Here is a 14102-nt window from a genome sequence, read left to right on the forward strand (position 1 = left end):
ACTTTTTTATTACGTTTGGAGCTATTTGATCAAGCTTTCGCTTGAACAGACAACTTACAGCTGTGGCTGTTCTCAGCTGCTATCGGATGAGTCTAATACCTTGACCAGGCCTCACCAGTACTGTCTTGTTCCTAAAGCATACCACGTGCCTGGAATATTCTTCAGGAACTTAGTAGTACCATCACAGGCTGCCTTTCATTTCCTTCAGCTGCTAGAAAATCACTTTCTTCCCATAATGGAAAGTGTGACACATGTTCGAGGAGTGTGTGCCGCCTTGTATAGCACACTTTGAGGTCTGGGTAGTTTTAGCCTTTTTCCAGAGGAGTACCACAAAGGATTTTTAAAATTGTTTTGCAGAATACGCTTGTGTTGACATGTTTGATTGGTTAACCGGAATTTGGAAAAAGTTCGGTTGCACTCTTCAGCGGCTAGTAAGAACGAGAAAGGTTTAACTGTTAATAGTGTATTAACAAAGGCGGTTGAAAAACCAAAAACAAAAAGTGCTTATTAAGTGGGTGGTGCAGCTTGCTCTCCAGATTTTTGTTTCCCCTCTTTGCAGCGAATGTGTATCACGGCTCCCTAACAAAAATATTGGTCCACTTTCTACAAAATGTCGATAGAAAATAGTGTATAGAGGCTAAATATATTTGAAAGAAAATGTATCCACTTTTGTATCCACTGTCCATAGTTTTTTAGCCGCTTTTTTTCTGAAGCCATATTTCTTTTCTGAACAATTTCGGGGGATGTTAAGGGACGTTGAATCTACTCAGATTTCGAATAGAGTTCTCATTGTTTGGTAATGGCTCGTCCGCAGTGAGTTTGAGGCTATGCAAATTGGTGTTTTTTATATTTGCCGGAAATCGGGAATTTGTACTGTCCGGCGTGTGCTTCGCACTGTTATTATACTGTTATGACTGGTAATGATAGCGATGTCTTTTTTATTTTTGCACTTACTTCCCGTACCCGAGTCGGCGTGAAAGTGAATGTATCATACAGCAAGTTCTCCGTGGAAAGGTTTTGTTAACTTGGTTTCGCTAAGAATCTTTTACGAAGTGTACAATATGCCGAAGTCCTTCATATTCATTTATTTTTGTGAGTATCGATCTCTTTCGTATAAAACATACAGAGCTTCTGAAGTAAATCATGTATACATGAATGTGGTTCCTTAAAATGTGTTCTAACCACTTACTGTTGTTGACCCCAAAATGCTCCACCAGCCAGGAGTCAATGCGGCGATTGTGTAGCTTCAATGCTTTACAATAAAAAAAGAACAAGAAATATATATACTTCTGCTTTGTGAAGTAAGTTGAAATATTGTTTACGACTCTATCGTAAAAATAAAGCAAAAGTGCGTTAGTATTAAAAAAAAAGCGGCTTTGGGAGTGAAGGAGCTCCCGAGAGCCGAGCGAGGCGGGGAGGAAAGAGAGAAAAGGGTACCGGAGAACCGGAGCAGAAACGCCCAAACCGAAACCGAAACTAACATGACCGTAAAGGGAATCAGATTATGCTTAATACCGCCCGCTAGGAGCACTACCTTTCACTGGTCTATCTGGGCCGCTGGGGCCTATGGCAGTGTCCGCTCTTTACCTTGTGTATATTACTCTATGATTGTAGCACATCGTCGCACATGCGAAGGATGTGAGCCAAGGTTAAAAAAAAAAATACGCGCGTGCTCGGGCGCCATCCTAAGAGATTCGGCAGAGAAGTTATCGAATTTTTTTGCGATAAAAAACATCGGAGTCAATAGCGAGTTTTAGTAGATCGTGTATCCCCCTCCGCTAAGCCCCTCCGCTACCCGGAACTCTACAGCCAAGGCCATCGGCGCGCAGGCGCAGTGGCGGTTTCTTCGTAGCGGAGGCTTAGCGAAGGGGGAAACACTTTCTACTAAAACTCCCTATTGTCTCTTCCCCCTCGCTAGCCCTCTCTGATAGAGAGATAGATTATCGGAGCCAAGAGCTGTTCGGGGTGACTTTGGTGAGCGGCCCGAACCCAACGGGTCCACGCACCCATCCGCCTCTCCCACCCGCCCTTTCCTTCCTCTTACTTCCCCCCTCTTCCTCTGCCCTTCCCCCTTTCCCTAAGTCTGCGCAGGGGAACATACGTTCGCACCCCCTGGAATGAAAGAATGTACTCGTCTGTGTTTCGTCCTCTCTCTGTTTTATACTTTCCGTTATCTAGTACTCTGAACTCTACCACTGAAAACATTTAAAAATTAGGTTTTATGGCCCCATCATTACATTTTGGTTTATTTTTTTCTGGATTTTATAACGATAAGTGCCCACTTGACCAGGCTGCGTTGAGGAACATTTTCTCAGCATGCCGAAGACGCGAAGCCACTTTTTGGTAAAAACTAGCAAGAGTAGATATAACGGAGATCGCGCAAGGAAGGTGGTAGTGTTTTAGCATCTTAGAAACCCGAGACTTAGGAACAAAACGTGCTCAACCCACACACGAATGAGTTACGACGTTCAATTGGCGATCGCGTTCTTTCAGTTTCGCATCCCCGCAACAAAATGGTTTTTCAATTATTAAAAATACGTAAACACCACTGTTCAAAACTCACTTTGCTATTATTTTCTGTTTCGCTCTTGAAGAGTCGAGGTCGGTGGGTACGTACTTGAGTTACAAGCATTAACGTATATATTTTTATCTTATAAATTTGCTATTTTTGTTTAATAATTTTTGATTAGCAGTCTAGTTAATAATTTTGCACGCAATACTATATTTTTTAATTAAACAGGTTATTTTGTTTATTTTAATGAGTATTATTTTTTTATTATTCTGAGAATATTAAAAAAAAAAAAGCACGCGGCAAAAGGCCATCCAGTGAGTTTACAACAGTCTAGCAGCGAATTGCTATGAATCATTTTCTGGACGGCGGTAACGTCGTGGATTCATGGACTATTGTTTTTTCCATGTGGCAACGAGCGCGGTTGGCGACGCCGATGTTAAAGATCAACGAGTATTCACAGCGATTTTCTAGCTGTTTACCTCCAAAGAGTGAATTCGAAAAACAAATACTTGACTTGAATTCAAGGACAAATCCACCCACTATGATTGGCGCGTTTTCATGGACGTCGCGTCGCCTGGTTTACAGAGAGAGAGAGAGAGCCAGAAGGGCCGAAGTTACGGTAAACATGCCTTATTTATTCGCTCCCCAGCCTCGCTTACCTTCATCAGGTAAGCAAATCTGTGAGTCGGCTGAAGGCTACCGCGTGAATAATTAAAATCATAGAAGGCCCAGTGTTACGGAAAGAAAGCAATGCACCATAAAGCAGAGCCTCCTCCAACTATAGTTTTCTGCGGTTGTTCTGGGCCGGCTATGTACCCTGCGGGAATGATCCTGCCCAGGTTGTCGGAAGTAGGTCCATAGCTCAGGAGGGGCGGACACGTCGAAGTATGAGTGATCCCTAAGGGTGCAACGGTGGCAGGTCACCCGAGATGGGCGAGTGAGCAGCGTCCACAATGGCATTCGATCTCGTCTCGCATCCAGAAAGTGCCCCGACATGTCGACGTCCGATGACTTTTCTGAGCTAGGCGTAGATAGTGCTAGACATTATTTGAGACTTTACTAGTGCTCTTTAATTTATGTACAGGTATTTAAACGAGATGTGCTCTTGGCACAAACCGGGCATCGCCAGCTAGTTGGGGTAAGCCATCAGTCCCATGGTTGCTCGCGCGTTGTTCTCGAGACTGTCTGTTGGTTGTTGTCGTTGGTAGTGTGACACCAGACGCACACGCCGGAACAGGATGATGTCTGAGATGCAGCATTCCCCCCTCCTTAACGTGAATCTCGGTCAACAGGTCTCTTGGGTCTTGTCGACCGCCGAAAAGCTGGGACGGCCTCGTCTTCCGCTGCGTCAGACTGCGCTGGAGAGGCTGCATCTTGATCGGGGGGTTCAGGCGTCTTGCTCGCCGGTGGCGCAGGTGCCGTGCTCTCTCTTGGACGAATTTGGTCCATGTGCCGTTTGAGCTCTCCTGCTGACGTCTCGACCGTGATTACACGGGAACCCGCTGTTTCTTTAACTGTCCCCGGAAGCCACTTTTCCCCTTCGCCAAAGTTGCGTGCCCAAACGGAGTCGCCAAGGCATAGCTTACTTGCAGTATATCTCTCTGAACAGAAAGGAAAAGAGACAGGAGGCGGAAGGCAGGTATCCAGGCGGGAGCGGATTCGGTATCAAAGAAGCCGCTGGGACGGAGATATTACATCCGCCAATGACGTCCTGCGTTAGTTGACTAGCACCTTTGCGAGGTGCATAGACAAACTATTGGTCTGGAGTTTTTTGAGGCCCTCCTTGATGGTGAGTACGGGTCTTTCTGCGAGGCCGTTCGATTGTGGGTGGTACGGAGCTGTGCGCAAGTGCTTCACGTTGTTGCTGGACAAAAAACATGGCAAACGCTTCGGATGCAAACTAAGTGGGATTGTCACTCACGTTGAGTTCTCGGTATGCCCAACCGGCTGAGAATCTCGCGTAGTGCCGTGATTGTGGACTCGGTCATGGCATGAGGCATAGCGATTGCCTCTATTTACTTCAAGTGCGAATCCACCGCCACCAAGATAATCACACGGTTTACTGTACCAGCAAAAGCCACATGAACACGCGACGAGTTCTCCTGAGTCAAAGGCCAATTAACAGGAGTCTTCGCCGGCGGCATCGACCTTGCTTGTACACAGGTGTGCAATTGCTCGCCAGACGTTCAATCTCACCGTCAAGTCGAGGCCACCACACCATTGTACGTGCGACAGACTTCATTGCTGAGGCACCCTGGTGCGTCTTGTGCAGAAGCTGCAGCATCGGGTCTCGTGCGGGCTCAGGAACAATGACTTAGTTTCCCCAGTAAATAAGACCTTCAACCACGGTCACTACTAGCCTCCTTGTAAAATACGCTTGCATGCGTGTATCAGACGCTTTCCTCTCCCGAGGCCAACCTTCGAGAATGTAGGGCTTCACAGTACTGAGGTCCTTGTCAATCAAAGTTAGTTGGCGGAGCACTTGTGACAAAAGATGAGTATTGTCGAGCTGTTGAAGCGAATGGACATACTCAGGTAGCTCATCGGGAGGCTCTAGTGTAAGTCGACTGAGTGCGTCGGTGTTTTGGTTGTCAGGCCCAGGCTTACACTCTATCCTGTAGTTGTAAGCTCCCAGCAGCAAAGACCAGCGCTGGATCCGAGCCGCGGTCACGACTGGTGTCGGGCGGTCCTCACGAGACAGTTCTACCAAAGGCTTGTGATCTGTGACTAAAATGAACGATCGACGAAGCAGATAGTCGCGGAACCTAGACACTCCGAACACCAACGCCAGTGCTTCACGCTCGAGTTGAGAGTAGTTTCTTTCGGCCTTTGACAGTCTTCGGGATCGGAACCCAATTGGCTTGTCTATGTTTCCAACGCGATGCGACAACAGCGCTCCTATTCTGTACGGGAATGCGTCGCACTCTAGGCGCAGTGGCTTCGCTGGGTCGAAGTGCGTGAGAATCTTTGCTTGTCGCAGTGCTAGTTTGGACTTCTCGAACGATTCTTGCTGCTCCGGACCCCAGGTCCAGCGGCGGTCCTTGGCTAGAAGGTTGTCGAATGGAGCGAGCAAAGTAGCCATGTTCGGAAGAAACTTGCTGTAGTATGTGAGAAGCCCGATGTAGGAACGTAATTCGCTTACGTTCTAAGGACTTGGACCCTTCATTACAGCATCCAGGTTCTTCTCCAGAGGCTGCAGTCCGTCGCTGCTGATCTTGTATCCCAGGCAGAAGACTTCTGGAATCCAGATGGTGCACGCTTAAAGAACACAAGTAACGTCTCTAATAATGTCTAGCAATGGCGACGAGTACCAAATCAGGCTGTGAAGTCAACGGAGAAAACTCCCAGTCTGCGGTGACGACGTACCAAGTACCACAGTTCGACCACACGAAAGATAAGTGGACTTCGTACATTATCCGCATTGAGTCCTACTTTGAGGGAAACGGCATCGTGGACGATGTGAAGAAGAGAGCGCTTCTCGTTTCGGGCTTTGGCTCAAGAGAAACCGACGTCTTGAGTGAGCGCTGCGCGCCAAGGAAGGTTAAATAATTAACCTACTCTCAAGCGATTGAAATATTCGAAGAATTTTAAACACCGAGACCGAAGAGATAGCTGAAAGCTTCAAATTTTTCCCAAGGGTTCAGAAAGAGGAAGAGTCGGCTCAACAATTCATCGTGGAACTTCGGCAGCTGGCCGATGAATGCAACTTCGGCGACATGTTAGACCGCATGCTACTAGACAAGATAGTGTGCGGAATTCGAAATATCGACGTTCAGAAGGCACTACTTTCCAGGCCCAAGTTGGTGTTGCAGGAAAGTAAGAACGTAGTGCTGGCGGCGGAGGCGGCGAGACAATGTGTCAAGCTCATGAAGCCTTCAGACGTGAAGTCCAAGCCGGAACTCCACAAACTGGCGGGTAAGCAACGACCGGGACCGTCACACTAATACAGCAAGGAAGAACGTGTACCACCGCTAGCGTGCGAACGGTGTGGCAGCAAGCAACGCTCCGAGATGTCCTGCACGTTCAAGAATGCGAAGTATTTTCAGTCTAGAAAAAACAGACACGTCGCAATAATCTGTCGCTTTAAGGGCAAGCGACAACAGAGGACGTTCGCACTAACCGAAAACTCCGCTGAGGACGGCGCACAACATTCTCCTTGCACCTGCTGTCCCTGAAACAAAATTCGATCGGGGAGAACAAGGTCCTCGGTCCAGTTCGGCGCAGTTCTGTTGGGGCAGAGTCGACATTATCATGGAGATCGACACGGGATCACCTGTGGGCGTGATATCCTGGGACGTGCACGACCAGCACAGGGAGAGTTGGCCAAGACTGGAGAAGTCAACCCTGAAGTTGTCTTGCTGCTTGGGGCCACTGCCAATTGCCGGTAAGCTCACGATTCCTGTTTCTTATGCCTACAAAACTGTCACAGCGTCGATGACTGTACTTGCCGACCAGGACCATGTTTGTGTGGCCGGCACCTGGTCCAAGCACTCAAAACTTGGGGACTCCCGTTCTCAGTGTGTCCCACTCCAAAAGCCAATGTAAAGGAGAGGATCTGGATAAAATCATGACAGACTGCGACGAGGTATTTGAGCCAACGCTAGGATATGTACAGGTATTTACACGAGATGGGCTCTTGGCAGAGACCGGGCATCGGCAGCTAGTTGGGGTAGGCCATCTGTTCCATGATTGCTCGCACGTTGTTCTCAAGACTATTTTTTGCTTGTCGTTGTCGTTAGTGCGACACCAGACGTACACGCAGGAACAGAATTATGTCTGAGATGCAGCAGATAGGAATGTGGGGACAACGACGTTCCCACAAACTTCAAGAATCATTTTTTTTTTTTTTTTGGGGGGGGGGGGGGGGGTTTCGCTATCAATATTTGTTGGCTGCGTCTTCATATTCCGATGCATGAAATTTTTTTTCTAGCATGTGGGCATAGCTCACCTTTTCAATATAGCGAGCTGTTGAAAAACTTGTTAAAACATACGCACCTGGAACTCATTGATGTACATAAGAAACTGTTCTTGGTCTGCTGGTAGCTGTTCAAATAAAAAAAATAAAAAAACACCGAGAAGGATTAGTTTCGAAAAACTTATTTCTGTTATATATATTACTTCTCCGCCCCCCCCCCCCCCCCCCCCCCCCGAAAAAAATAGGATAGTTTTAATTTGCGAATAAATATAATGCCGCTTTGAACGCAACAAAATAAAAAGATAAACAGAAATTTATACTGACGTAGAGGTCGCATGAGAATTTCATATATATTGTACTTATTAAAGCTTTTATTGGGGGGGGGGGGTTGATGGTACCGAACTTTTACGAACTAATTTCTCTTCGACATCTTGTAAACCCTGAGATGGGGAACGATAAAAAAACGGACGAACACAACAAAATCTTTGTTGTGTTCGTCCGTTTTTTTTTATCGTTCCCCATCTCAGGGTTTACAAGATGTCGATTGATTACCAGCTGGCCTGCACTCTCTCACTGCTTATAATTTCTCTTGTTTGGCAGAACTGTAGATGTTAATGTAAATATATTCAAAAACAGCATACGGGAATGGTGCGTCAGTCCAATATATTCAAGATAGCCTCTGCCACCCTGAGGAACAGAGTGTGCGAACAATTGCTAACATGATACATGCCTTGTAATTCCTTCTTCAGTGTTTTTATCACCAGATGCCGCAATAAAATTGGTTGGAGAGCGATAATACAATGGACAGGACTCTCACGTGTTGCGCTCTTTAAGACGTCCGTGTCTCTAGGGTGTTTCAAGTCGAATCGTACTATGACTGCCCGGGTCATACTTTTTGTACTCTTGTATTACATATATGTGAAAGCCATGTTTTTGGGAGGAGCATTCAGCTATATGTGAACGCCGTAGCTAAAGCTTTCCCAGAGATATGACATCGAGAAACTCGAGTCCTGGTCTTTGCCGATATTTCACTAGGGTAATTTGCAAAGCCGCCAATGTCACACCAAAAAAGGCTTGTAGTTAAAAAATAATTTATCTTAAAGATAATTTAAACATGCACACCATGTATTAAAAATAGCAAGCATAACTTTCTATACTATGCAAAAAATACGAAGCACGTCTAAGAATCAGATTTCAGAAGTATTCAAATGTTTTTACCAACAAGCAACGTTATGCAAAACATCACTAAATACATCGAAACTTGCATCTTTAAATGCAACCTACGAATATATGTATAAAACATATTTCCTTAGGCATCATTGTGTTTCAATTTTGATTCGTACACCCAAAGTTTTTTTTTTTTTTTTTTTTTTAATATTAGAATTGCACGCATTATTCAAGCACTTCATATTTAAATTATTTTAAACTCTTCTTAACTCTTTGCCGTAAATTGAACTACCCTGTGATGGCAAAATATTAAGTAGCATATGAGCTCTAATTGAGAAAAGCTACAATAGACGTCACTCAAATAGAGCTAGTTTGTCTTCATTATCGGTTCTTTGCCGCACGGCGTCGGCTCCATAGAGATATGCTCTAAAACCGAGAAAGCTTCTACAACGGTGCTGCTCTATTGCAGAGCGTAGAACGTCGTTATACCTTAAAACTATGGGAGCAAGAAGAATTTAAAAAAAAAAAACACGCACAACACAACACAACATCGGAAGAACAGCTAAATTTATTTGACACCACCAAAATAAAAGGGATCAAGAACTTACGAGGCGTTTAAGGTGAACTAGTTGGTTCTCCATGTTTAGAGGACCCAGCTGAACTTGCTTTAATTATAAAGATAGATAATGAAACCAGCGATCGGGTGTCTTTTCTTATGTCTTTAAAATTTTCGGTAAGTTAAGCTGGTTCCACAAAACAGAAAACAAAACAGAACATGACGACACGGAGATTTGATCAGACGTGGCTTGACAGGCTTCATTCCTACAACACTGAACACGCTTCCGACAACGAGCATTCGCCGCCAAGCTTTTGCAAATATCGCATTCGTCAAGAGTACAAGTTACGACCCATTTCCTAATCTGAGGGTGTTCGATTATGATATTTCCAAACCATCTCGTTGGCGTTTGTTCACTTCTTCGAAATGCATGCTGCCCCAAGCTTTGTTTTATCTCCCAGTTTTTATGTATTGACTCATCAGCACCCAAACCTACGCTGACCGAACACTGTGAGCCTAGAAAAAGGCATTCCAAATTGCTCACATTATTATTTCGAGAAAACATGTCGAGAAGACTTTCCTCACTTTTTCTTACGCAGTAACTGCCCTTCATTGCATGCCCGCATGAGTTTTTAGGCAATCCTTCTTTCATATTCTTCGCAGCTTTCGGCAGCAGTGGCGTCCCCCAAACGCCTTGGGAAATAAGAAAAAGAGAGGGTGGGAAGCGGGGCTTAGCAGGCAAACACAAGGAAAAAGGAATTTGAAACAAAACTTGATCGTATAACGTTCTGAGAAGTGAACGCAAGCAAACGAGCTGTTTAGGAAACGTTGTAATCTAACAACCTGAGATTAGGAAGTTGGTGGAACCTCGCAGTTTTGACGGGGATTATCTTTGCAGATGCTTGGTTGGAGATGCTCGTTGTCGAAAGTGCATATCTCGTGCTGTAGGTATTTAGCCTACCAAGCCACGTCTGGTAAAATCTTCGAGACGTTATTTTCTGTTTTCTATATCTGTTCTTTTGGTGCAGTCGTATAACCTCAGGTGTTCTTGAGATTTTTGTGTTATCTTGTATCTTTATTCTTCCTTGTCCCATGGTTTTAAGTTATGGCGAATGTCTACCCTCCTCAACACAGGGTATTCGTAAGTAAATAAAAACTCCGCATTTCCAAACTTCCGTGGGGTATAGACAGCTTCCGGTCTGCCATTGAGCATTGGCTGTTATCAGTGGAACCGCGATGAGCAGCGCGTATTTTAGAAGCCTCACAGCTGAAGTTCAGCTACGATACGTCAAATAGTTGACGTGCACGGGTTTGAAGCGCCTTCCTGATCCTTTTGGTTAGAAGAACGAACATCTAGTTTTAAAAGAGATGGCCAATCTTCCGAAGGTACCGTGGCCTTATCTGTACGATTACCTCACTAAAGCTCCTGGCCCTTACACCCGAGAACAAATGAGACCAACAAGTTTTTGGACGCTTCTAGCTACCTTGTGAACGGCAAGGTGTTGGCGATGTGCACCCATGTGTGTCCCCAGGTGCCGAAGCACATGTTTCCCTCGCCAAAGTGACAGCCGTAGAAACGGAATCTCATCTACCGATGCTGGACCTGGCAGAAGAATTTGGTGCACTTTTATCTGCACACAACACTTGCATAGCTGGGTAAGCATTCGATACACCTTTATTACTATGCTGTCGACGTGCATTTTGTTTCTGCCGTCGGGTGGTGCGTTTGGGGGAGTGCCATGACGTATCTGAGGTACAGGTGCCATCATTAGCGGAGCTGCCCATCAGTAGTAAGGAATTCTAAATTTGTTAAAATCACCAAGGAAAAACGATTAACTTTTATACCGCGTCAAGTAGTGGCATTACAACGGCACAAAGTCGATTCCGCCAAGGTACGAATGACAGCGAACATTGCGAAGAGAAAACAGAAATGTTAATGTATGACGCATGCATTTTCATAAATATTGGCTTTGTTTTGTATTCGTTTATTTGATACAGTATCTCGATATACAATTATCCAGTTAATTTAAGGCACAGCGATGTGTGCAACCACACTTCGACGCTTCTTTTCTTTCTTTTTTTGTTTTGTTGAGGCATTAGTTAGAACAGGTGCTGCTGACATATCATCCACTTCAGCTCAATGCGCAGGGAATGATAGTGAGAGCTCTGAAAAGATGAGCATATGCAAAGTAGACGGGTAGCGTATCCAGGATTTTATTTCGGGGTGAAGGGGGGGGGGGGGGAGGGGATACGCCTGCTCGAGCTCCCCCCCCCCTCCCCTCGTGCTGCAGAATTTCGATTTGTGTAAAGGGGGGAGGGCAGAAAAGCAAGACATGTATACAGATAGTATACCTGCCTGAGTGCGTCAGTCCACAGCTCGGGGCACGCATTCAGCCCCAGCAAAAAAAAATTAAAAGCTTTGGATTGTTTTTTTTTTTTTGGGGGGGGGGGCAGGGGGGGGGGGCGGAAGAGGGGGTTTGACCCTTGGAACCTACATCGGCTACAAAAGTGATGTAAAAACATGAACATGCAATCTCGATGATTTCGGGCGCAGCCAGCGGCAGTGATCGACATTTCCTTCTCCGGCCCACGCCGTACGGACCTCGCGACTAACACTAGTGGCTCTACCAGTGGCATTACAGCGCCTCAGCCAAGAGGGGATAAGGTGGCACTGTACAACATGGTGAAGGAAATATGATATAAAACATACGGCTTCCACAGATAATGTGTGAAAGGTCGTCAAACACAGTAATATACTATTTTAAAGATTTCGAGATACACGTGCTGCATGCGAAGGGCAGTGACATTTTTAGATTATAATGTGCTCTGTGCACTTTTAGTATTGTGCACAATAACTATAAATATCCCATATGGCACGTGCCTGTGACATACCATGCAATAGAGCATGGCCATGCTTGACCCCCTTGGAGTTGTGCAGCAGCATCCATGAATACTGTCCAGTTTCTAAAAGCACGAGAGTCTGAAGTGCTTTACGATTATATATATGTCATAATATGTGGGCACAAACCGTGGACGTGAGGCTAATGAGGGCTCTTCGGTGCCTGGTATGCTTTGTTAAACTTTTAGATTACCTTAGAATTAACTACATTCATAAGTAGTATGAACCCGGGCACATAATCAATCAATACTGGTCTCCTTGACAGTTGAAAATGAGTGCCGGCCGAATTCTTAGATCGCATTCCTCTCCCCACGGAATGAGCCCGAGTGCAAACCGAATGCTTACATCGTCATCATCATTCATTTGATTTAAAACAATTGCCCACCGAGCGCTTGCTCACATTCTTCTTCTCAATGTTTGAAAATGAGTGCCAGCCGAATGCTTAGGATGCACTCGTCTTCTCACAGTTTGAACACGAGTGCCAGCCGAATGCTTACGCCGCCATCCTCTTCTACATAATTTAAAACTATTGCCTACAAAATGTTTACACGACAGTCGTCTCGTTATTAATTGAAAAATGGGTACCAGCCGAATGCTTAGGCTGCACTCGTCTCATCACAAATTCAACACGAGTACCAACCGAATGCTTAGCACGCCATCCCGATCTACATAATATAAAACTATTGCCAACTGCATGCTTACACAGCACTTTTCCCTTTCATAGTTGAAAATGAGTGCCAACCGAAGGCTTACGCTGCCTTCTTTTTTTCCATGATTCAAAACGATTGCCAAACAAATGCTTACACAGTACTCCTCTTCTCAACAGTTTAAATTCAGCGCCGGCCGAATGCTTTCGCCGCCATCATCTTCTACGTGATTTAAAACCATTGCCTACCAAATGCTTACACAGCGCTCGTCTCCTCCATGGTTGAAAATGATTGCCAGCTTAATGCTGAGGCTGCACTCGTCTCTTTACAGATTGAACACGAGTGCTATCCGAAATCTAAAGCCATCTAAAGGTTTGACTTGAGCTAGTTGGAACATATTGAATAGGGTCAGCATAACAGTTACGAAGTAGAAAAACTCAAGAGAGGAAAGGACATGGGCAGCGGTGTGTATGGCTTTTTTTCTCGGTTTTTTCTACCTTGTAACCGTTCAGCTTACGCCGCCATCGTCTTCTACATCATTTTAAACTATTGCCAACCAAATGATTACACAGCACTCTACCCTTCCATAGATGAAAAAGAGCGACAGCCGAATGCTTACACCGCTATCTTCTTGTAAATTGTTTAAATTTATTGCCAAACGAATGCTTACACACTATTCCTCTCATCAATATCTAAAAAGAGTGCCAGACGAATGCTTAGGCTGCAGTCGTCTCCTCACTAATTCACACGAGTGACAGCGGAATGCTTACGCCGCCATCGTCCTCTACATGATAAAAAGTGCTGTGCCACTCTTCTCTTCCATAGTTGAAAATGAGTGCCAGCTGAATGCTTGCGACGTCATCTTCTTGAAAATGATTTTATACCTACTGCCTAACGAATGATTCCAGGGCACTCCTCTCCTCAATATTCGCAAATGAGTGCATGCCGAATGGTTGGGCTGCAATCGCCTCCTCACAGATTAAACGCGACTGCAAGCCGAATGCTTACGCCGCCATCATTTTCTACGGGATTTAAAACTCTTTCCCACCGAATGCTTACACAGCACTCGTCTCCTTCATGGTTGAAAATGAGTACCAGCCGAATGGTTATGCTGCATTCGCCTTCTCACAGATTGAGCACGAGTGCCACCCGAATGCTGACGCCACCATCGTCTTCTACGTGATTTCAAACTATTGCATTCCGAATGCTTACACAGCACTCGTCTTTTCCACGATTGAAAATGAGTGCCAGACGAATGGTTAGGCTGCACAATCTTTCTTACAGACTCAACACGAGTGCCAGTTGAATGCTTACGCCGCCATTGTCTTCTACGCGATTCAAAACTATTGCCTTCCGAATACTTACACAGCACACGTCTCCTGAATAGTTGAAAATGAGGGCCAGCC

Source organism: Ixodes scapularis, unplaced genomic scaffold, assembly GCF_016920785.2.
Source record: "Ixodes scapularis isolate PalLabHiFi unplaced genomic scaffold, ASM1692078v2 PGA_scaffold24__2_contigs__length_7659602, whole genome shotgun sequence".
NCBI lineage: Eukaryota > Metazoa > Arthropoda > Arachnida > Ixodida > Ixodidae > Ixodes > Ixodes scapularis.